This window comes from Mus caroli, unplaced genomic scaffold (genome assembly GCF_978045245.1).
Source record: "Mus caroli unplaced genomic scaffold, Mus_caroli_1 scaffold_16, whole genome shotgun sequence".
Taxonomy (NCBI): Eukaryota; Metazoa; Chordata; class Mammalia; order Rodentia; family Muridae; genus Mus; species Mus caroli.
In genome coordinates, this window is record NW_028227271.1 from 41,145,230 (window position 1) to 41,170,964 (window position 25,735).

Here is a 25,735-nt window from a genome sequence, read left to right on the forward strand (position 1 = left end):
TAAATATGTACAGGGGAAGATGAACATATGGAAATTTTCATGGTGTGTTTTCCTCTAGAGTAAATGCAAAGGAATGTAAAACCACAGAGATTCTTTTCCCGGGGTTTCAGAGTGATAGCAGAAGTCTTTAAAAGACACGCAATGTAGTCATGTTTGGAAACGGCTGATTCATAAAAAAGCAGTGTAGCATACGGCTATCTTTTTGAAGCACTCAGGAAACTTCAGCTTTCTTTTATAAGAATATGAATAAGACTTTAGCCACCTGGGAAGTGAGGCAATGCTATTTTGCTAGTAATTTTTCATTTAATGAAAAAAATCTGATGAAAAATACATATTGTTCTTCATCCTCCCACCTATGGACATCCAGCTCACTCTTTTGGTTAGGCAGTGGATTTCGTCTCTCTAACGGTTCCTCAGCTGTCCTCTGCTTCATTTGACTTCACTGTTCCATAAACCTAAAGGAATGCATTTTTGTATTATACAGTTTTCCATTTGTTTCAAACATATCCTGTATGAAGCTGGGGCCATATCCTTTCAGACTACCAAGTCCCAAAAGGCAAACATGAAACAGACATTCTTAGTGTCCAGCTCAATCTTGACCACACTAAAGAGGCTTTAAAATACAGGAAATAATCCACTTAACAGCTGAGCTCACTTAAATATATCTCCTTCAGTCAAGGGCAACCACTTCATATGCAAAATAAAATGAATTGCCATTTGTTAAGCCTTTGGGTTCAATCAGACTTAATGCTTTAAAAACAATTTATGTTATGTATTCTCAGTAGCCTGCACAATGCATCCTCATTTGATGTCTAAGCAATTGAGATTCAAATATGGTGAGTTGTTTGCTTATGAATAAATGGCTAGGCTGAGGAGGTGGCTCAGCAGTTAACAGCACTAACTGCTCTTCCAAAGGTCCTGAGTTCAATTCCCAGTAACCACATGGTGGCTCACAACCCTCTGTAATGGGATTCAATGCCCTCTTCTGGTGTGTCTGAAGACAGGTACAATGTACTCATATAAATAAAATTAATCTTTAAAAAAAAACACGTGTTTTCTTTTAAAAATAAAAGAACAAAAAGAATAAATTGCTACTAAATACAACATTTGCCTTGTATATGCATGTATCCATACACAGACACATACACACATATGGAAACAACTGTACACACACACACACACAGATACACATATATATTCTCATATGTGTGTATATGTGTGTATGTGTGTGTGTGTGTGTGTGTGTGTGTATGGAAACAATAACAAAATCAACCACTTCAGTGTTTTCTTTGCTTCCAACTCAATAGGAAGCCTTTCCTGACTTTCTTGTATAGAGAAGGAAGAATTCTGCCCATCCCCTGGTGCCTAGACAGGACTCTTTCTGTTTCTCTCATGGACTCTCCATGAAGTACAGATTACTCCAGGTAGAAAGAATGGTGTGGTTAGAGGTTACTTTACATGGTGGAGTTGCTTCTGTCTTCTGGCTCTCAGATGACATGAGTCTATTAAGATACTTTATGAATGGCAACTTCAGCATTAGATCAAAGACAAGATTTCAGAAAATCTTCTATATATGAGGTCTTCAGTTTTCTTGACTCAGTTTATTGTCTTCCCTGACCTTTGTTTCACTATCTCAAACAAGGGGTCTATCCATAGGCTTCTCTTATGTGGTATTACAGGCATGGTCAAAGACATTTTTGAGCCCAGCAGGCTTGTACCACACAATAGAATTGCTACTCAGAGATCATATAGGGGAAGCATCTCAGTAACATAAGAGTTTAGATTTGAATCACAGGCCTATTAGTGCTGAGAGAGTGCAGTGGGTACTGGAGAGCCATCTCATGGCTTGAGTGGAAGACAAAGTTGTGTTAAATCAAAGACAGTGGGAAAAACACTGAGAGCTAAACATAGGGTTAAAAATGCTGATAGACACAGAGCAAATATCAAGGTGATGAGATAGCAAGGTAATGGTTAACTGGTCAGAGATGCCTAAAAGATAAATTTTGGTTGGTCATTGAAATATATTTCCATTTGGAGAATGAAAGATAGATCATGCTAAAAAGGTTTGGATTCTCTCTTGTGGCTACCAATGACTCTTCTCTTTTGTTTCTCTCTTTGGAAGAAATTTAATATAGTGACAACAGCACTTTGCAATCCTTACCCATTGCCAGAAAAATGTATGCAGATTGCATCAGATGTATTGGTTATGTTTGTCTTTGCTGCAGCAAAGCACATAATAAGAGGTGACTGAAGGAAGAAAAGATTTTTGTGGGTTCATGGTTTGAGGGGTACAGTCCATTGTGGGAAAGGCATGATGGGAGCATGAGATGGCAGGGATGTAAGGAAAGGTGAATGCTGGTCTCATTCTTCTTTCTCACTCTACTTTTTTAGTCTGGGATCCCACACCCTTGGGTGGAACCAAGCATATTTATGATGATTCTTCTATCAGCTAATCTAGCTGGAAATACCCTTACAAATGAACTCAAAGAATGACTAACTGATATCCTGTTCCCCCCTTAATCCAATAAAACTGACAATATTACCTAATAGAAATGGATATATGAGATCCACTGATGTCACTCCTTTAGCTTCAAAACTATTCACTATTCACTATTCACAGACCTGCCTGGCTTACATTTTGAACATGCTGGAAAAGTGTTGCTATGAGCAGAGACTTGGAGTTGGTCTACACAGGCTCATGGGCCATTATCTACAGGTTGGAATGTTCTTCTGAAAAAATAAAAAAAATAAAATAAGCTTCCTTGACTGAATTGTAAGTGTTAAGGCCCAGAAAGCCGTGCCCCAAAGTGTGGTACTTTGTTTTACTGAGTATATCGAAGTGGAGGATGTTGTGTGGAGGCTCAGACCCTCCCTATCCTGTTTCTCTTGCTTCTCTTCCTCTCCTGAAGTGACAATATAGAATATAATCTTAATCTTCCCCTGATGTTTTTTTGTAGGTGCTTGCTGTCAAGAAAGTCCCCCAGGGAACTTATATAATAATAGGTTATAAGACCTTCATCCCAGAGGGGCCTTGCCACATACCTGGAGAGAGGAATGCGACAAAGACCAAAAGGAATCTGAACAGACTGGTCTCCCATCTCTACCAGTCTGTTACTTTAAGTCAGAGCCTTTAATCCAGCTATACTTCAGCACAGCTGTCCATTCTTCATCAAACTTAAGCATAAAAACACACACTTCCCCCTGGTTTATTTGGGATTCATTTCTGAAGGCTTCTGTGTCCCATAACATTTTGATTAAATACATTAGCTATGCTTTTCTCTGACTTGCCTGGTTTTTGTTACAGAAGTGTCAGCCATGGCAATTATGGTGGGCAAGCAATGGTAGTGGCCCTTCACGCCCTTGGATAAGCAGTAGGCACTGCTGATGTGCCAGGGAGTAGCATCAGCATGGAGAGGAGTTCTGAGAGAAGGGGTTCTGGGAGTAGCAAAAAGAATGACTTGAAGTCAAGTCATGGATCCCAGCTGATAACCTGTATTCTGCTTGATACAGTTTTTCCAGTCTGTTTCTCTCTATGTTCTGCTTTCTCTCTGGAATTTCTCTGTCTATATTCTACATGCTTGCTATTTTATGAAATCTCTCTACCCATGTCCTGCTTGCTATTCTAAGAGACTTCTGACCATGTCCTGCTTGCTTGTGTGTGTGTGTGTGTGTGTGTGTGTGTGTGTGTGTCTGTCTGTCTCTGTTCTCTAAGCAGGTCTCTCTTTTTATCCTAAAAAATTCTCTGGATAACTCATCTCCTCCAAAACACAGGTCTAAAGTCTTTTATTTTACATATCAATCCAGTCATTTACTCCAATTAGGAGACTGAAAGCATTTCCCTAATGATTAAGGATGTTGAACATTTTTTCAGGTGCTTCTCTGCCATTCAGTATTCCTCAGGTGAGAATTCTTTGTTCAGTTCTGAGCCCCATTTTTTAATGGAGTTATTTGATTTTCTGGAGTCCACCTTCTTGAGTTCTTTATATATATTGGATATTAGTCCCCTATCTGATTTAGGATAGGTAAAAATCCTTTCCCAATCTGTTGGTGGTCTTTTTGTCTTATTGACGGTGTCTTTTGCCTTGCAGAAGCTTTGCAACTTTATAAGGTCCCATTTATCAATTCTCGATCTTACAGCGCAAGCCTTTGCTGTTCTATTCAGGAATTTTTCCCCTGTACCCATATCTTCGAGGCTTTTCCCTTCCTAAACGTCATGCACTCTCTCAAGCGTTTGCTCCAGCAAAACATCATATGCCCTCTCAGGTGCCTGCTTCAGCAAAACTTCCTCTCAGAAGACAGTGTCCAGAAAACCATCACATGACACAACCCAGTTTCCAAAGAAACCAAAATTTTCCATTTCACCAGACACTGTGCAGTCATTACAAATAATGCAAGCTTTGATTAGTCAACTTAAAAATATCTCTACAACCTAATTCTACATTGAAAGCATGTTGGATATAATAAAATAACACTATATATTATAATAATAATAATAATAAAAGAGAGACTGAAAGCATACCTTTTTTTCTCTTGACATCGCAAAAGAATTCAAAGATCAGCCCTCCTTTGTTAAACACAAATGATAAACTAGTTGGGTGGGACCCTACCCTGAAATTACCATTTCTATCATACAGGGGCCTAACCTTGTTCTGTCCAAGGCTAACCTTGGTCTAGGGCATCTGCCATCTTTGTAACTTTCTGACAAGCTAGCTCACAGTATACTGGCCTTTGTTCCTTTAGCTTCATGAAGCCCCTCATAATTCATATTGCATCCTTATATTGTGCATAGTAGAAACATTATATATTTTGACCTTATGTATTTAGAGTACTTTTCCGTAGCCTCAAGGGCTTTTCTCAAGGTCCTTTTTTTTTTTTTTTCCAGTTTGCTAAGACATTAGCCACACCCTTGACTCTTGGACTCCTGCTTTGTCAGATTATCATGGAATCATTAATGTTAACAGAGAGGACATTCCTGGGGGAATGTGAAAATATGTACATTATTACACAAACAAGCCTTAGTTCCTCAGAAGCCATCTACACTCTTGGAGGCTCACACTGGGCCTCTGTTCCAGGGACAGGAACCATGTCACTCTGTCCCCACCAGGGCCATGCGGAGATCAGCACTGATGCTTCTCAGAGACTTTGGGGATGTTAACAAGATAAAGTCTACAACATGACAGCTTGAGCCCCAGTAAGCAAAAATACTTCAAGGCCCCTGTTCCTTTTTTCCCAAGGAATTAGTTCTTGACTGGATCCTGAAAGATTAGGTCCTGAGTGTGACTGTGGGTTGTCTCTACCCCATGAAGCAGAATCTTCAGTTATGGGTCCCACACAAAAGGCAGACATACTCTATTCTATGAGTTGGATTCTACCCACTGCCTGTTCATGTCTAACCTGAATGAAGAATGGTTTTTGTATTTTTAAGTAACTGGGGAAAGGAGAATGATGTTTAACACCACATAAAAGTGATGTGGGATTCACCTTTAGTGTTCACAGACAGAGCATCATTGGAGCACAGCCACAGTCATTCATTTGCTTGCAGATTATACACCTGTGCTTAAATAGCTTTAGCGGTAGAATGACAGAGGTAACTGATGGCCCACGGCCTGTAGCCTTGAAAGTACAAATTGTCTGCTTCGTTATAGAAGTATACTAGCCTCTTCCATACTTAGTGTTGAGGCTCAAAACAAAAACAAAAAGCAACGAAAACTCACCCCCCAAATATGATACTTTCTAGACCTCACACTGAGAGCATCTGGGAGGAGGAAACGTTGCAAACATCTCCAAGGGCCCTGTCTCCATGAAGTCTGTACCGGCCAGACAGGAACATGATTCTCTTCATCCTCTGACTCATGATAGATTCAAAATAGTCTCAACTTCCATCACAGAGGGAGAAACTGAAAATAGAACATAGCACCTATAGTTCTCACGAACTTTGTCACAAGTCTATATCTCAAGCCTCTCATTTCTCCTAACAGATTATTTATAATCACTGTAAAGTGTGTGATGACCACCCCTGACCAGTTCTTTCCCTTTGCATGGGTTATTTAAGCCTTAACCATGTGCCTATTGTTGAATGTCTACCTTTGCAAGGCTCCCATGAATATGTGCTGGTTAACTAAAGCATATATTTCTTCTCCTATTAAGCTGTACCTTGTCATTCTAGTTCAGTAGATTTGGGTATTATAACTCCAGGGGGGGAATCTGAACTCATCTCCATTTTCTTACTCCTTCCCTACTTTGCAGTGGCTCAAAGTGTTTATGCTGTCTCTATGTTAGGCACAGAAACCTGCTGTTCCATCTGTAATGTCCCACACATACTCATGTGTACAAGGCTATGGCTCCACCTTGTAGCATTAATGTTGTGGGGTAGGAACTTTAAGAGATAGGGCCTAAGTGTAGAAGAGTCCTTATAGGTTGGAGCTATTTTACCCCAGGTCATCTTCCTCACTCTTTCTTTCTTGGCCATCGTAAAATGAGAACCTTTCTTCTCCAAAGTGCTTCTGCCATAATTGATTACTTCAGTAAAAACCCAAAAGCCATTGGGGCAAGGAAACATGGACAGAAAGTAAAAGGCAAAATAAGTCCTTTCAGTTGATTTACTTGGGAATGTTGTCATAATGATAACATAATTAACTATCCCATTTTTCTCCAATCTCTGTTATCATTCCATGTACCATGTTTAATTTTTCACAACCCTGAAAAGCCTTATGCTTTCACTAGTCTCAACTGGAGTATTTAAATGGCATCCATCCATATAGATGTAAACTGTCCAAGCATGTAACTTGTGAGATTTTCTATATTTATAAAAGGCACATTAGTCATTTAGCCCAGTAGACTTGTGTGGCTCAGTAATACAAAGTGAAGGGCCATCAAGACCCAAGAGCCTAAGTTCCTCCATGACTTTACAACAGACATTTTTATAAGAAAATTTATATTATTGTTCTTTGATTTATTCATATGATGCAGCCAAGGAGCAGAAAAGTAAAATACTTCCCTGTGGGGGCTGAAAATAGGACTCTGGCAAAGACTCAAGGATCCAGGTTTGATTCCCAAATAGCACTATCTATAACTTCTGTTACAAGGGATGCAATGCCCTCTTCTTGCCTCTGTAGGTACTGCACACACACGGTATCATAAAAACATGCAGACAAAACATACATAAATTTTTTAAAAATCCCTTTTAAAAAGCTTTATTATAATTAAAAAGTTAGTAGTGGTTACACAGACCCAGGAATTCTGAAGGAGGATTCTGGATGTACTCTTAATCTCTATGCATGCCACCTCTCATCTGGTACATAAGCATTGGAATCAAATATTTTATTTCTATGAGTATGGCTCTTGACAAGTTACTAAATTGTCCTTAATTATGTTGATCATCTATTAAATTATAATATCAGTAGAGACATATGTTTCTTTAAGACAGTTATGTGTTCTAGAAATATATTCTTAGGTGATTTCATTACAGTGAGAAAATCATTGGAAAGATGATTATGACATCACTAAGTAATATAGTCTTCATTATTGCCTCAAATACCTTATATGGTTCATGACAGTACTTGATTTATATCATCATTATGTGTAGTAAAGTAGTCCTACTTATAAAAGCAAACTATGATGGTAATTGTTGTGATCATAAAAAGATAAGGGAAATATAAGAATATTTTCTATGGGGTGTGGTGAGGTATAGGGAAAGGGGGTACCTCAGCTGGCCCATGGTGAGACATTCCTTCCCCATGAGGGACTAGCCATGTGGTATAGTATAGAATAGAGTTTATTTAGGGCATGGGGAGGGAAGTTAAGAGAGTAGTAGAGGCAGAGAGAAAGAGAAAGTAGAGAATTAGAGTCTGGCCATGACCACATGGAGAGGAGGGGAAGGAAATGGGGAGAGAGGGGTAGCAAGAGGGAAAGAGGCAAGAGAGTAAGAGAACAAGAGAGACGGGGAGGGGGAAAAGGGGGGCAATCAGGCCCTTTCATAGTGAACCAGGCCTACTGGCTATTGCCAGGTAACTGAAGAGGAGCATACCTGGCTGTTGCCAGGTAACTGTGGAGGTGGAGTTCAGAGAGAATACCAACAGTAATCTATGGAGATATCACCCCAGCTCAATGGTGACCCTGGTCTTATAGATTTAGGATGATGGAGCTGTCATTTTAGAAAGGATGAAGGGCCAAAATGGGATCATGCCTGTAAGATTCCCTTCTCTCATGTCCTTTAAACTTGTCACCTACAAAACTTGTTCTAGCCATTCATAAAATCAACTCTGACAATATATAAATGTGTATAATATGTTCATATGTCACCCACCTCCTGGAAGGGATCCTTCAGCTCAGTTCTGTGGTCTCCTTTGCTCCTGAATACAACCACTTTCTTCTGTGGGTTTGGATTTATGTACACATTGTAGCCTCAAGCATGCAGGCATGTATTTTTAGATCAGCCTCTGAAAATGGAGCATCCACATTTTTAAAAATAAACTTGTATAGAACAAAAGCTGGCATCAACGAGTGAAGAATAAAACATTTCTAATTCTGCCTTCTGTCCTTCACTGCTAACAACCAAATCTTGCCTCCTCCCTCCCTTTCAGCTGATTCTTTCATTTCCTTCCCCAGAACCATGTGGTGCAGAGCTCAGGATCTGGCAAGTGTGGAGTTTTTTGTTAAGTATAAATTTCAGATTCCTTTGGAGTCTTGGCTCCAGACAAATACTCTCAAAATGTTTAGGATATGCCTGCATATTTCCAAGGGCTCCTTAGAAAAATCAGTGAAATGAAGATTCTCACAAAAGATCCTCATCAAGCTGGGAACTCTCTAATGATTCTGGGCAATACTCGGTGAACATAATAAACTCCTTTGCATGGACTCCTATGATAGCAGGGAGGACGTTCTTTACTCTGACATTTCCCCAAGTAAGTCTTAACAATGAGGAAGGATATTTACAAGGTTGATTAGTGTCACTGTGGTGACTCAGTATTGATCCCTGCTCACAGAGATATGGGCAGATCTTCCTGGGGACTGGAGAACATGATTGGATGGCAGTTCTCAGGGGGTGGGGGTGGGGGGTAGGGTAGAGAAGGATTTGCTTTTAACATCAACACTATTAATTTCAGACCTGGTGAAGAGCCACATTCAACTGTAGAGACTGGTCAACCTGAAAACTCATGACTACATGCAACACTGAAACAGCCCAGAATTGAAATGCGGGGAAATAATCTCACTGAGTTGCTCAGAATGGAGATGAGAGAAGGGGCCGGGAATGTAAAAGATGGGAAACAAGAGGCAGTCAGCAGCTGAACCCCAAAGGCTTCAGGGGAGTGGCTTCCTATTGCCTACCTAGCAAGATTGGGAAGGGACACATCCCACTTATAATAGAGAACCAGCATTCATTCTCCTAGCTCTTAAGCAAGAACTTAAGAAAGATAAGAAGAAAAGGGATGCATAAACCTGTGCGAGTATTAATGACACCACGGTGACACAGATCTGCTACCATTAAGTTTAACCTCAGTCAAGAGCAAACTTCCTTGGGAGTTCAGTTTGTGCTTAAAGAAGGACAGAAGCTCCAAGACTTAACTCAATGTGCTTTCTGGGGTGGGGGCTTCTGAAAGGCTTTAAAGTACCTGCCTCTGTTAAAAAAAAAAAATCAAGTGAACAGGTTAGGAAGCATTCCAGGGTGGAAATTGGGCAAGGAATCCTATTTCAAATTGTTTTATCAATCTGCAATCTTAGTTACTGTTCATTCCAGGCACTGTTCCCTGATACACTGAGGTAGAAGGAGATTCAGGTGTTCCCTGCTTTTCGGTGGGGCCTGTGCCTGCACAAGTCATCTAACTCAGCATCTCTGTTGCCTTCTCAGTGGGAAGAATGACACCATCTGAGGAACTTTAGCATGAGCATAAACACTCCGCTAGTACACAGCGTGTTATATAAGCCCTTAAAATCAGTCCTCATTCTTTTGTCTGTGGTTAGCTAGTGACTCCCATAAAGACAACCCCTTGTGTTAAACACAGTTCACAAAAGGTTTATGCATCACTGGAGAGAGTTAAGTCCTTGCAGACTTGGGGATTGTTTTAAATTCACAGAAGAGAATGTTATTTCAACGTGTCCTTTAAATTGTGTTTGAATAGCATCCTTGGTTGTTTCCTTGAGGAGAGGAAGTTGAAGTAGGCTCACAGTGCATGCATATTTCATCTACAGTTTCCACATATGTGTTTTTCTCAGCAAACAGCACATATGGAAGAACTCATTATGGAAAGCAGCAGTGATGTCATCTCCTTGGCAATACCAGGATATGAACTCAGACTCCCACAGTGCTGGAGGAGCAGCGCAACCACTAGTGTGTTCTGGGGAAGGGAGAGTATTTTGGATGTTTCCGGAGTAGTAGGCTTTGATTTTCTTCTGAGAAATCACTGGGAGGCTGTAATCTGATTTCCACAAAGAGAAAGGGATGTGTGGGGCCAGGAATAGTTTATTCTTAGGGATTCCTAAGGAACTTCTTGAAAGTGTTTCTCATATTTCACAACAGAAAAGCAGAAAACAGTGCAAATGTGTTCCATTCCCTTTTATGTGGAGGAAACTGGTGCCTTCATGCTCTCAAGAGACCCGTCTGTACCAGGCAGTCCGTTCAGACTTGCTATTCAGCTTGCAGTCTTCTGGGCATCCCTGAGCAGATTAGCTCAGAGGGAGGCTGTGTTTCTGTGGTGACTTAAGTCATTTTAAACAAGGATTTCAAGATGGACTCGATGAACGAAAGCCAAATATCTAGGCATGCTTCATCCTGGAGGAAAGTCTGTTTGTTTGTTTGTTTTCCTTCTCTTAGAATAATTCATGAAAAAAGAAATACGTTTATTCATGACACAGAACTGAGAGGGTTTAAATTCTATTCTTTGGAGCTAGGTATAAATCCCTTCATTAACATTGATCTCTCTGCAGAGACAACCATCTTATAACTTGGACTCCAGGCTTCAGTCTATTAAGAACTAATCCCCAGAGCTTTAGTAATCGCCATCCTAGGCCACACTGAGAGTGTTGTCTAGTGCTGCTGAGCTGTCTATTGGTGGTCCCAGCGCTGAGCTCTTACAGGATATTTGGCTTAGAAGATTATTTACAAGCAGTCAGGTGCTTTCAAACCATCAGCCTTCAGCCAAAGGCTTACATTATCCTTTCTCTCAGACCCAGAAACTCCTACATATAGAAAATGAATTTCAGCATTCATATAAATTTGCGTACATTTACCTGGGCATTTAATTTGAGGCCATTTGGATCAGAAAGGACACCTTACAAGATATAAATATGATATGGATATGGATTCTTTAAAATCCATAGAAGTTTGGGGGTCAAGAGTAATTAAGACTGCTGGTCCTCCTATGTGATCCACCTTCTCTTCAGCTTCTTTCAGCCTAATTCAACAACAGGGGTTAGCTTCTTCTGTCCATTGGTTGGATGCAAATATCTTCATCTGACTCTTTCAGATACTTGTTGGGTCTTTTGGAGTGCGTTCATGCTAGGTCCCTTTTTGTGAGCACTCCATAGCCTCAGTGATAGGACCAGCAGTCTTAATTAATCTGGACCCCCGAGATCTTTCAAACACTGAACCGCCAAATCGACAACTACACCAGCTGATATGAGGCCCCCAACACACATATAGTAGAGGACTTCCAGGTCTATGTTCATTCAGAAATGATGCACCTAACCCTCAAGAGACTGGAGGCCTCAAGGAGTTTAGAGGTCAGATGGGGTGGAGGGTGGGGGCATCCATATGGAGACAGGGTGTGGTGGGGAAGAGGCATAGGATGTAAAGCAGTTGGAGGGTGGGAGGGGAGGGGCAGAGAATGGAATATGGAGTGTAAAAATGAATTACAAATAAAAATTTAAAAAACCCATAGCATTTGAAAGGGATAATTTTAAACTTGGGCATATCCTTGATACCCCAAAGCAAGTCTTAACACCAATGGAGTAAGACTTAGGTCTGGGGACAAATATGAGTGAGCCATGGTCTGTGATCATGGGTTCAGGTTTCCTCAAGCGCTATGTTCCAATGTGTTCACACTTTTATAAAGTTTCTTATAGTTATTGACCAGAAGAAAACCATAAATCAAGAAACCTTTAAAATACATTTGGAGGAAAATCAGGTAGGCTCATGATAGCAGAGCAGACGAATCTCCCTAAATGCTGTCTAATTACATTCTTAGAATTGGGCTTAACACTGGCTGGTGTGCTGTTAGGTTAGTGGCTGGGGAGATGGCTCTGAGCTTAAAAGAGCTTGCTGCTCATTCACAGGGCCTGAATCTAATTCCCAATGCTTATGTCAGGTAGCTAGCTGCCAGTAAATCCCTGTCTAGGAGATCAGAGACCCTCTTCATCCCCTGCAGACATTGCACTTAGGTGCATAAAACCACACATATACACATAGTTCAAAATGAAAATAAAAATCTAAAACCAAAAGAATACTAAATTATACTCTGACATGGGCAAGCTACATTAAACTGCAGTAAGGGGGCTTGCTATAGTTAAGGGTAATTTAGGTCTAAAAAATAAATAATCTAACTGTCCACAATCATGGAAATTCTAATCAGTTGATCAATCTTGTGGAATCTTTAATGGAGATAAGGTTTCTATCTGCCTTCTTTTTGTTTATCTATTGTTTGTGAGGTGGCTTTAGATATAAAACAAGTTACATCCTATGTCAGTATCTAATTTCCCATTGTTGGTTGACTAAGGCTGGGATATATTAGCAGTTCACCAGCTCTACGAAAACCAGAATTTTGTATCTTTATACTAGAGTGCAGGTTCAGTTGTTCTCCATCTGGATGTGACATACTTTGTTACAGAGGAAGAGAATAAAAACCAGATTCTCTTACAGCCTCTGTTGCTTTTCAGCTTACATGCCACGAACAAAAGTAAGTCCCGTGTATATGCCTGATTTCCTGAGAAAGGCCAGAGACTAGAATCTCTTATAAACAGGGGCAGTAAGTGGATCAGATAATATGCAATTAAGCTCATCAATAAAAAGATATATCTATAAACTCACCAAAGCTAAGTAGTGGGATTACAAAGGAATCCAGAATGTTCCAAATTAAAAAGTGAAAAGATATGAGGAAATAGTAATGAATATGAAAGCCTGGATGATGGATTAGTCCACAACTCACTCATATGTGTTCATGAAACTGAAGACAATGTTTCAGTCTCATATTATAGATATTATAAAGAAAATGAATTCTAGAAATACTGGGTTTTAGATTTGTAAACAAACAAAAAAATCTTAGTGCCATAAGTTAAGCAACATATTTTAAATACTTTTATTTCAGTAACCTGGAGAATCTAGAAAGAATAAATACATTTCTGGATAAATAAAATCTATCAAATTGAATTTAAAAGATATAAACAGTCTATGCAAATCTATAGTAATCAATTAAATTGAAGAAGTAACTGTTTCCCAACAAAGAAATATTAATGAATGGACAGATTCACTGTTGATCTGTTCTAGAGCTTTTAAAAAGAAGTAATGCCAGTACTTCTTAGATTTCTGCATAAAATTGAAGGGAAGAGACACTATGAAACTGATTGTGTAAAGCAGTTACTACACAGATAAAGCAAATAGAAACTCAGAAACAAAACTAGAAAGAGACAGACCAGTTTCCATGATGAAACTAAATGCACAATTTTCACAAAACAGTAACTCAGCGAGACATTAAAATATATACAAGTTATTCTAGGCATACAAAATGGTTTAATGTATATAAATTAATAAATAATGTATCATATAAATAGCTCCAAGGACAAAAGAACCATATCACCACCTCAGGAAAAGGGAGAAATAGTTTTTGACAAAATCCTCATCATCTTTTGTTAAATTCCTGGTGAAACTTACAATAGAAGTCTCACTGGTCAACATAAGTCACATTATATTACAATGGCCGTGTAGACAATACTATGCTATATGGGAAAGTCCTGGAAGCATTTCCTCTAAAGTCAGTGCTACCACTAATTTTCTTCAGTTTAGTCTTTACCAAAAAAAATATGAGAGAGAGGAATAAAGGTAGGACAATAATAGTCATCTATTGGATGGAACACAGGGCTCCTAATGAAGGAGCTAGAGAAAGTACGTAAGGAGCTGAAGGGGTCTGCAACCCTATAGATGGAACAACAATCTGTGTCTCTAGTTGCATATGTAGCAGAGGATGGCCTAGTCGGCCATCAATGGGAGGAGAGGCCCTTGGTCTTGCGAAGATCATATGCCCCAGTAGAGGGGCTTGCCAGGGTCAGGAAGCAGAAGTGGGTGGGTTGGGGAGCAGAGTGGGGGAAGGGTATAGGGGACATTGGGGATAGCATTTGAAATGTAATTGAAGAAAATATCTAATAAAAGAGGTAGGACAATAAGAAAAGAAAAAAATCACTCCTAAAATCACTCCTACTTTTAGATGATATGACCATACAATTTTAAAACATGCCAAAATGTTCTTAGCTTGCAGAAACAGACGCTTAAATACACAATCAGTGGCTTCTTGACAAGGCTACAAATAAAAGTCAATGTGGGGAAAATATTCTCCATAGACTATTCTCAAAGGTCAAAGCAATTACATTTCCACACTTTCAAAATGTGAAAGAAAATCTAACCTTCATGGTGACATGAATGGTGGACCCAAAATGATATGTTTACCCAGAACCTTCAATTGTGATCTTGTTGGGAAAATTTCTTAGTAGCTAAAGTTAAGGGATTAAGATGAGATCATCTCTGATAACATATATTTTATAAGAGAAATCAAAGGGAGAAAACAGAGATACGGGCATGGAAAGATGCAGTGAGGAATTGAAGTTCTGGAAAGACCAGAAGCTTTGGAATGCCTAGAACCACCAAGAAGTGGAAAAGTCATGAGTGGAATACACCTAAGTGCTCCTGACAGTACCTCACTTGGGATCCAACGTCTAAGAATGTGAGGAACACCTTATCTGTTTTAAGCTACTCACTTTTTAGTTATTACTTACAATAATGTCAACAATGTCATATACCTCTGTCTCCTCTACACATGTAGCAGTTACCTCAAGATAGGTTTTAGTTATAAATATGAAAAGTATAACTTTTATTTTTCTAAAATATAGCATAAACATAGAATTATCTTCGTGGTATCACTGGTACCTAAGTTTACAGTACTCGTACATAAAATTCTCAAAAAAATTAAAATATACATTACCGGAAAATAAATTCAATTAATTATTTAACAAAACACAGGATAAGAGAGGTAATAGAATTATTTGATCATAACTCAAATAATAAAGGAACTAACTAAAAAGCAAATTATATCCATTGTAAATTTTCTAAAACTGATAAATTGGACTTTAAAATATTTACTAAAATTAATTTACTAAAATCTTAATTATAAAACTAGTAGCAACTACAGTTTTATAATATTTAACAAAATATACAAAAAACTAGCAAGCACTTTAAGAAAATCTAAACATGCAGTCAGTGAACATACTGTGCATTTCTAACTCACAATGAAAGAGAATATACATTATCACTCCAGAAAGGAGGAATGGGGACATAGTAATGAAATACAACTAAAGAGACCTTGTTAATAAACTCCCTTTAACTATTTGTAAATTAAGTAGTAGTAAATGCCCCAATGGCTTTGTTGTTGAGGGGTTTGGCTAGAGAAACCAAAGATGAAGGTCTAGTGTCATTTCCAAGCAAACAAGCCATTCACAGATAAGGATTCACTCAATACAGATTTTTTTTATGGTTGTATAGCTTTATTGTAGAAAGGCAAGAAGAAAGAGAGAAGGTAAAAAGAGAGAGAGGCTGGCCATGGCCACCTTGGGGGTGGGGAGAGGGAGAGAGAGAGAGAGAAGAAGGCCTAGAGATGAAAGTAAGAAAGGTGAGATATTAAAGAGCTCAATTTAGATTCTTGTTTCAGTCTGTCTGTCTTTGTATTTCCTTCTTCTGGACAGTGTGATAATCACTCACAAAAATCTGTTGCTTAACATAACCCAGTACACTAGCTTGTAGTTCTGAAGGTCAGGAGTAGGCACTACATCGCACCGGCCTAATATCAACAGTGCTACCTGTCTCTGTGTTGCCTTCCATATTCAACTGGGACCTTCTTTTCTGCCTATCTTTGTCAAACAAACTTTTGATTATGATGGTCATGTTTGTATGATCCAGGTAATCTCTATCTTTTAACATCAGGAGATTAGCAATCTCAATTATATCTACATGTGAACTCTCTTTGTTACATAGTCTACTATAATATAAAATTCTAAATATCAGAAGAGGGGCATCTTTAGAGGAAGGCATCATTCTGGGTACCACACAACTTCAAGTAATATTAAGTAGAGAATAACAGTCTAAAATAAAAAAAAAAGACTCTAGTATTTAATCTGATTTCAAGGACTGATTGATATTTTAGTGGCAAGAGCCCTGTTCTGTATGGCTCCATTTCCTACCAGTCTACAGTCAGTGCTGCATACTTCATAAGACAATCCCTATTTCTGGCTAAGCCATGCACTGTTAAGAAATCCAGTCAGGATTGAGTCCATAGATGTTGAGAATGGTTTGAAGACTCCCACTTTTTAGTATTTTCTGATGTCCTCCATTTTCCTTCTTTGAATGATACCTAAGAAGATCTGGCATTCATAGTATCCTTCAAAACCTACATCTCATTTCCTGGAAGGCCAAGAAAGTTCAGTGTTGAAGATAAAAATGTCAGAAGATTTAGCGAGTGGCTGTCACCCTGATAGGAGGAGCTGTATTCCTATGTAGGTAACAGCCATCCCTGGGTTGTCCCATCTGGTCATAAAAATAGGAGCAGTTGTGGATCAAGTGGCACCCGACTGCCAGGTATTTTACTTGATGAATCTCTATGAAGCAGCACCACTGTTGTTTAGAGTCAATAAAAGTATACTCCAAAGAGCCTAAATAACTTGTTGAAGGACACTGAGTTTATATGTGACAGGAGTTTAAATCACAATGTCTTGTTTTGAGGACACATTTTTTTCCAGCTCTTTCAAGCCTATCCCACACACATATTACACTGCTCAGTTAACTGTCTTGTCCTGGAATGTGAACTGCTATCTCTCTGAGCTACATCTGTGCACTACCTCCTGCATACAACCTTGTGCTTGCTATGTAGTCAGGGTTCAGCAATACAGACTGGCTTTATGAAAATATGGCTTAGCTAGGATACTGGAACAGACAACAAATGGCTTCAGTGGGACACTGGGAAGGGAATCTAAATGGTTTGCTAGGCCACTAGGATGTGTATCTAAATGGCTTACCTAGGGCACTGGCATGGAAATCTAAATGTACCATAAGATAGAACAACCATTTATCTAAGAGGCAATATTAGCTTTGGAATACTTAATAAATGTGCCAGGGAGCATCTTTTCTTTAGGACATGGGATTGAGACCTATTAATCATTCCTAAACATGTCACTTAGAGCACCCACTCATCATTGATGGTCAGAGAAGATTTGTCCACTGAGATGCTTGAGAAAGTCTTTTGCTGAATGCCTTAAATCATCTCAATAACAGAGACTTAGTACTGTACATAGAAGCAAATTAACAGAACATATTTTGAGGATGTGACAATCACTGCATTCGTTCTGTCCTTGTGTATTGGGATATTAAATTCCCAAAAACCAATCAATCCATATAATCCTATATTTATCTAAACTTTAGAGATGATCTTCTTATAAAATTCCAATTTGAAGACAATTTTTAAAATTCAGATCTATATATTCTACATAGAATATATATATATCTTTAAATATAGTCTATACTAAAGTCCAAATAATTATTAAGAAAATACCCTAAAAATATACTCAAAGAAGCATCATAGTAAGCAAACCATGAGTATAGATGGATCTAATAAAATTTTTGATATCATTATGTACTATAATATGTAAGAAATCTATCAAATATACTATTTATCCACTATTTAAAACATTTTCTGTCCTTGTGCGGAATGATTGACATTATTATGATAATATTAAATGTAACCAAGGATACAGGATAACTGGAAGAATTAGTATTGGCAGTATTTCCTGAAGCTAGACATACACACACAATGTAACACAATCATTCAATTCTTTGGTAGTAGTACATATATGTGCCTGTAGTCTCCCTTGGAAGATTATCTACCTATCATCTGTCTGTCTATCTGTCTGTCTATCTGTCTGTCTGTCTATCTATCTATCTATCTATCTATCTATCTATCTATCTATCTATCCATCCATCATTATTTTCAGTTAGGTAAATATTAATTTATGCCAAAAGAGTCCCTGTACATCACTTCACTAATGCAATACTAAAGTAGAAGCCTGTGTATTTTTATTTGGAAATGCTATGAATATATATGTGACTGAAAACTATACAGGAATAAAGAAGTGGCTCCTATGATACCTACCAGCATAGTTGATTGCAATAGTTAGAATATTATGTTGCAAAATCTTGATAAATATTGAAGAAAATTAAATTAGTCTCTGATAATTTGAAACAATAATGATTAAGAATATATCCCCCAGTGAAAGCTATGAGAACCATTGGAGCCATATATTTTTATCTACTCGAGCTGACAGTTCTGTGAGCATATATACATATAAAGTTTAGTGACTGCACATTTTAGTATGAAAATTAATTTACAATAAAAAGATACATGGGCAGATCATGTTCTTTAATTAAGTATATAGAAAGTTTATATGTGTCTATAGTGGCCTTAAATTTTGTGTGTGGTTCCTGCAATTGAACCCATGGTCTTGCATATACCAGTCAAGCTCTCTACCACTGAGGTATTCCAACCCCATACTGATGTTTTAAAGAATGAGAAAAATGCAATTTTCTATATGATTTTTATTAATACTACAGAAGGTCTTATTTCTCCTATTTCTTTGTAACAACTTAGATATATGTCAGTGCCTTTTGAAAAAGAGTATGTGGTTTATTGTGCGTATGCATGTATATGTACACATATATGAATTATCTCCTGCTTATCTGCATGTCTGTCTATGTGGGCATACATGCATGTAGGCCATAAGAGAACAAATAGCCTCCTTTTAATCTAGAGTTACAGGTGTCCAAGCAGTCACTAGCTTATTCTGGCTTGGACTTGGTTAATTACTGCTAAGAAGCAAATATGGTCCTCATGACTAGACAGCAAATACTCCTAACCACTGAGCCATCTCTTCATCCCTCAGTACCTTTTATGTGGTGCTTAAATGACTTGTTTCTCCCCTATATATTTACTGTAGTTTACAACTGTCTGTAAAAGTACAAGATGCAGAGGTTACAAGAAATTCCTTTATACTCGCCTCTTCTCCCCATTAGAACCCCTCTGAAAGCCCATACAACATTATAAGGACAATGCACATTCATGTCTTAAATAATACCTAATCCCAGGGCAACCAAACTGCCTTAAGGTGCTATTATGTTGGTCCGTTCAGGTTGTCATTGCAGAATATGAACCACGGTGGATTAGGAACAGACATTCACTTTCTCAGTGTTAAAACACTGGAAAATCTGAGATCATGTCATTTGACTCTTGTGACTGTTCTGCAGAAGACACATTCTTCTTGACCTTATGCTGTCTTCATCCAGAGTGCTTCCGATTGAAGAATTGCTCCCATGTGCCTCTTTCTATGAAGATGCCAGCCTTGGTCTATCCATATCCATACATACAAACTCATTTGATCTTAATCACCACCATAGAACCCCTTTCTACAAATGTAGTCATTGAGGGTAAGTGTGCCAACATATGAAATTGAGTGGGAGTCATAATTATGTTCTACCAACTGGCATGGGCCAAACTATTTCATCAACTTCACCTTGGTTTCTGGACTCATTTAATTAATCGTTCTTTGTCATAGTCATGTAGGAATAGTAACCCCATCATTGCTGCTGGCTACATATTCTAGTCTTTTATTTCTTCTACTCTTGATTTTTCTCCTCAACCATCCTTTTTTGGGTCACTAATAAGACAATCCTTGGAAGGAATCCTAATTATAAAGAATTTTACCATCTTTGGCAATCTCTGTTATTTAACTTCCAGTGCTACCCCATTTTTTTTCTATTACATTGTATGTATGTTGTGAAATAAACAGCCATCATGTTCTTCAAAATTACTCACTAATCATAAAATAATAAGATAAATCGGGCCAGAATAAGATAACTTAAAAATGCAAGGAACACACCAGGTTCTTAATAAAAACAGCAACAATCCTAACTGAGAAATAACAGTACATGGTTAATTTTATCCCATTTTGTAGCTTTGAATATAAGGCATAAGCTTTGTCCTTAGATACATAGGGCTTTGTAGGTCATTTGCCTCTACAGTGAACAGAATGACCAAAATGAAAAGTCTGATCCAAACGTAGCTTTCTGCATTTGCCCTATGTTTCTATTTGGAGGCAACTGTCTATGTGGGTCTATTTTTGTACTCATGCCCTTCCCTGTTAGGTTAACACACTGGAAAACCTGCAGTTCAGGGTGGTATTAAAATAGGCACTGCTTGCACTACAAAATGGTTCTCATATAGATTTTCAGTTGTTACCGCAGATCCTTCCCTTTAATTGAAAGGTAGGTTGTACTTGATGACTGCAAGATGTCTACATATTGAAAGAAAATTGTGCCCTGATCACCATGACTTTTATATTTTATTTACCTTATCCTCCCATTCACCAATGTTTTGTCATGTGATGCATGAAAGAGGAATGCACACTAACAATAAAACAAAGTTCAGCAAAGCTCTGGGCTATGCTGTTGGATGTTCCTTGCTATTTTATTCCATAGGCTAAATCACCAAAATTATGTAACAGGGTCTGATGAGTTCAGCTAGTTAGTCGGCTCAGTTAGTAAATGTAAATACCATTATACCTGATGACCTAACTTTCATCTCTGGGATTCCCATGGTGGAAGGAGAAAACCAACTCAAGATCTCCTCTGTCTTCTACCTGTACACTGCAGCAAGCCTGCCCACACATGAAAACTCAATCAATAATGTCAAATTATGCACAATACATCATAGTCATACTTGAGAACCACTCTATGCAAATATATCTGTATATTTACTTAGAAATGGCATGCCTACATTTTTGCCTATTCTAGGATAAAACAATAAAGAAGATACAGCTTACCATCTTCAAGTATTGTAATTGTGAGGTGGGAGGCAGGAGAGAGGAACACTCATGCTAGAAATTAAAATACAGGTTCCAATATATATATTAAAAATGTTTAGTAGTCTAGTGAAGTTCTTACAGGAGCCAGAGTCCATAAGACAGTAAATGGATCAGTATCATGACCGGGCTTAGAGCTTTAACTATGCAGAAGAAAGGGAGTTCTCTGTTACAAATGGGAAGCTGGATAATATAGCAATTCATTCTTTCTCCACATCTACCTCTGTTGGCACCTTTGGCACGGTATGGGCAAAGCTGTGCTACAAAGAGATCATGCTACACCACACACTAAATCTAATGTAAGAGGTTTGTTGGGGTGAAATGTGAAAGGCCATTTTGAAGTAGGGATGTAAGAGAGAAATATAGAGACAGAATGGTCAGAGACAGACTGAAAGTAAGACTTGGATACAGAGAGGATGAACAGTACACACACACACACACACAGTGTGTGTATGTGTATGTTTGTGTGTGTGTGTGTGTGTGTGTGTATATATATATATATATATATATATATATATATATATATATATACAGAGAGAGAGAGAGAGAGAGAGAGAGAGAGAGAGAGAGAGAAGGAAAGAGAGGGGGGAAGGAGAGATCTGGGGTACCTGAGACCTTTTAAAGGGTTGGCATCTAGTGATGATGTAACTCTTAGTTGCTGAGTCCCTGAGGGCAGGCTGGGAGATTACCTGGTTTATAACAATCACCACAGTTATGTCCTTATCCTTGCATCCAATTGACTCTATGTGAGACCCAGTCTAGCAACCTCCATCCAACTGTATTATCTCTAGCATTCACGTCTTTACTAAATGTAGAAACAGTGGTGGGTGGAACATAGAGTAGAGTTGCAACCAAGTGAAACTTGATGTTTTGGCATTTGTATCCCACTGTTCTGAATACATCACACACTCTCCTGCTCTCACGTTCCCACTGTGCTCACTCATCCATCACTAGAATCAGTCAGGTACTCTAAGTATCAGTGTTGTTGTAACTTAATCCCTGTGGGCACTGCCAGACATCCCTTTTGAGTTACCCATGTAATGAATCATCTTTGAGACTTTTGGGATCTGACTTCTCCTTCTGGGCTTCAGGAAACCTTTCCTTTCAACCTGTCAGAGGCTCTGATATATTAGGAAAATCAGCAATGCACCCATTCATTCCATAAAAGAGGGTATCATTTTGTTGTTTGTTTGCTTGCTTGTTTTATTTCCTGATAGAGTTATGCTTGGTTTCTCTCTCCCATTCCATGACTGATGTTTCTACAGTTCCAGGAGATGCTTACACAAAGGCATTATCTTAAGGATGACACACCTTGGATGAGTTACAGTATTTTCTTAGTTCTTTTCCTACACAAGAAGGGTTGGACAAGAGATCTGTAAAGAACAGACTGTAGACATTGATCCATTGTTCAATCCTGGCCTCACATTAGGTATACATGACTAACTAATAAACTTATTTGACCTATTATGTCTTCACCATTTGATCTGTCAAATGGACACATAACAGTTGAAGCCCTTGGGCAGCTAGAGTACAAGATCTCTCAGAACAAAAGTCTGAAATGGTTGGCATTTAAAAAACAAAAACAAAAACAAAAACAAAAAACAAAGGTCACCAGTTTTGTATTCTGAATCTTGGCTCTACAAATAACCTGTTGCATGGCTTTGTATAGACCACATAGCATCCTGGCTTTGTCTCATTCCTTGAATAAAGATTGAAATGACCACTGCACAAAGTGGTATGTATACACCTGTGCAGGCTGAAGGTACTCACTAAATGGTAGTCATAAATAGTTTATTTTCCTTCTATCCTTAATATTCCTCTGCTTATCACTTCTTCACCCTCTTCTTGCTCTCATTATTACCCCTTTCCTATTTTGTTATGTTATTACTACAATCACTGTACTATATTAGTGGTGTCACAGAACATGCACAGGGCTTGGAATCCCAGCTCCAACTCCAACAGTTCCTTGCCTCCTTGGTTTGCTGAGGGAAGAGTCAGAAAATATGTATTCCTAGCTCCTTCAAATCACTTTTCCATCTTGGATGTGGCAGAAATGTTTTGCTAGACTGAGACAAATAGCTCATTTTCTCATTTATTAATTAACTCTTGAATACAACCAGCCCAAGTCCCATTTCTGTGCCTCTAAATCCCCATTCAATGAATAGAGCATCCATTTAGTCATGATTACTGTGAAAGACTTGCTGTCTGCTTTGGTGATTTAGTGTGAAATCTTGCCTGTAAGTCACATCCTATTCAAACAAGCCATGCCAGCCATTGGTTTATCTGGCTACTTTTTTCATTGGCACTGTTATAGGCCAAAACAAATGACTTCCTGAAAATTTGCTTATGAGCTCCAAAAGTAGACCTTGCTTGCAAGCTTGTTATAGTCCTATGCCAAGGGTTGAGGTAACTAAGGCAAACAAAAAGGTCTGTGATCATGGACTGTATCTCCCAGTAGGTCTATCATTATGTTCTGCTCCCTGCTATATTGCAGTGAGAAGAATGAATACCTGGAGTGCACTGAGTCTCAGTTTGAGACCCATCCTTGGGATTTTGGTTTATCCATTATCCCATGCTTATGTCAGGGCTGACAATAGTTTGTTCATCACTTTTTTTATGATTAGCAATCCTTCCTATGAACTTCCAGATATAGTATTTGCCACATAGAATATGCTTACTACATCACAGCTATTATTATTATGCTCAGCTACATAAGTTGTTTTCAGCTCTCGTTTAGAAAGGAATATCTATATTCCAGCCAGATTTAGAGATTTCTGGAAGAAAAATGTGAAATGAGGGATGCCACTCTTTGGCAGACTCTGGGCTCAAGACTTCTTTCATTTCTTTGGTTCCAAAAGAAATAGTTCTGCCGTCATATTCTGAGATCACATGGCTAGCAAAGGCTTGCACTCTTCTGAAGAGACATTCGCCCAAGTAGAGGCAGTTTTTATGTTCTCCCAGTGGCCTCTTTCATCTCATTTCTCACACAGTAATGTTTTAGAATGGAAAGGGAAGTATTCTCTCCCCATGCAGCCTATGTGCCTAGCATCTTTGTCATTCAAACATTACTACATCAAAAGCCACTTTTTCTCTCAATACAGTCTGTAGGAAAATGTTCAAATGTGCACTCTATATGTAGTTCACACACATAAAAATAGCTCCACACATATTTAGTCTGAGAAACTAGTTTATGGGAGCTGAAAGTATAATGGCCTGATTTCTATAAGCTACAGACAGACCCATGCAAACCAATGATGTAATTTAGCCTGAGTGTGAAGGGCTTTGAATTGCAAAGAACCGGTGGTGTGAAACCTAAGCCTTGAGGACATGAAGTGAAATGATGAACTTAAGGAACTCTGTAGTTCTGTTCATAAGGTAAGAGACAGGATCATGCTCAACACATAAAGGAACACAGACACATCCAGAAATAGCTCTCTGTGGCCTAGTCAAGGTGATACCTATATCTATCTCACTCATCTTGCTCTTTCAGCACTTAATATACCAGAGCAGGGTCAATCCATGTTTAAACATTAGTTGAAAATCTATTTTGTGGGCCCTTCTCCCTATGTCTTCCTCCCTACTCCTTTTTTTTTTTTTTCCTTTTCCCATCACTGTGTGTGCCCTTTCAGTCTGGCGGCCACTTTCAGTAATTCTTTTTAAAATTTTTTATTAGGTATTTTCCTCATTTTCATTTCCAATGCTATCCCAAAAGTCCCCCATACGCTCTCACCACCACTCCACTCCCCTACCCACCCACTCCCACTTCTTGGCCCTGGCGTTCCCCTGTACTGAGGCATATAAAGTTTGCAGGACCAATGGGCCTCTCTTTCCACTGATGACTGACTAGAGACTCCCTACTCTTTAGTTTTGGTTGATATGCCTCTAAAGATCTATCCACCAACCTTTCTTTTACTATCTGTCCTCTTGGCTTTTTTTTTTTTTTTTTTTTTTTGAGGTCCTGAAGAGACTGGAAAAGACATTTATAAAGATTTGAAAGCTACTCTTCAGCTATAGCAGCAATAGCAAGATGATAGAGGGACCTTAACATTTCAAAATGTCACAATGACGCACAGTGCATTGTGCAACTGTTATGACTCTAAGCCTTGCTGCCTTGGGATGTTGACCTGTGGCAAATGTGCTACTCCACCAAGCACAAGAGAAAGTCTGTCGATAAGACATGAAATGCTTGTTGGACCGGATTATGAGGCAACTAAACTATATCTTTCACAGATCCAGACGTGTCTCCTTGAAGGGGCAGCACCTCACTCCTAGAGGGAAGGAGTCACTGCTTTCAGTACATCTGGAAACTTTCAAGGATGAACTACACAAGAAATATTTCAGTTTCACGAGCTCTAAGAGGAATAAAAAAGTTGAATTTCCAAAGGAGACCATAGTTCAAGTCATTATCCCACCTTACTAACCTCACTCGACCCTGTAGCTCATATTCAAATCAAAGAGTGTCCACGGGTCTGTTCAGCAAGGCAGAATGAGCGCACAGTTATCTCCCCCAACCCGACCTACCACATACACACATTAACAGCACTGGTCATTTCACAATCTGGACTCTGACTCAGTCAGA

General features: G+C 38.7%; 1 long non-coding RNA gene across 1 annotated transcript; it reads right to left on the reverse strand.

The window, feature by feature from the left end:
* Window positions 1-406: 406 nt before the first annotated feature.
* On the reverse strand, window positions 407-25,647 carry LOC115029398 (uncharacterized). The gene is made up of 3 exons (XR_003834948.2): window positions 25,578-25,647; window positions 8,306-8,438; window positions 407-455 (listed from the first exon to the last, which is right to left on the reverse strand). It is a non-coding gene; the product is annotated as an uncharacterized LOC115029398 (long non-coding RNA).
* Between the last annotated feature and the right edge of the window lie 88 nt (window positions 25,648-25,735).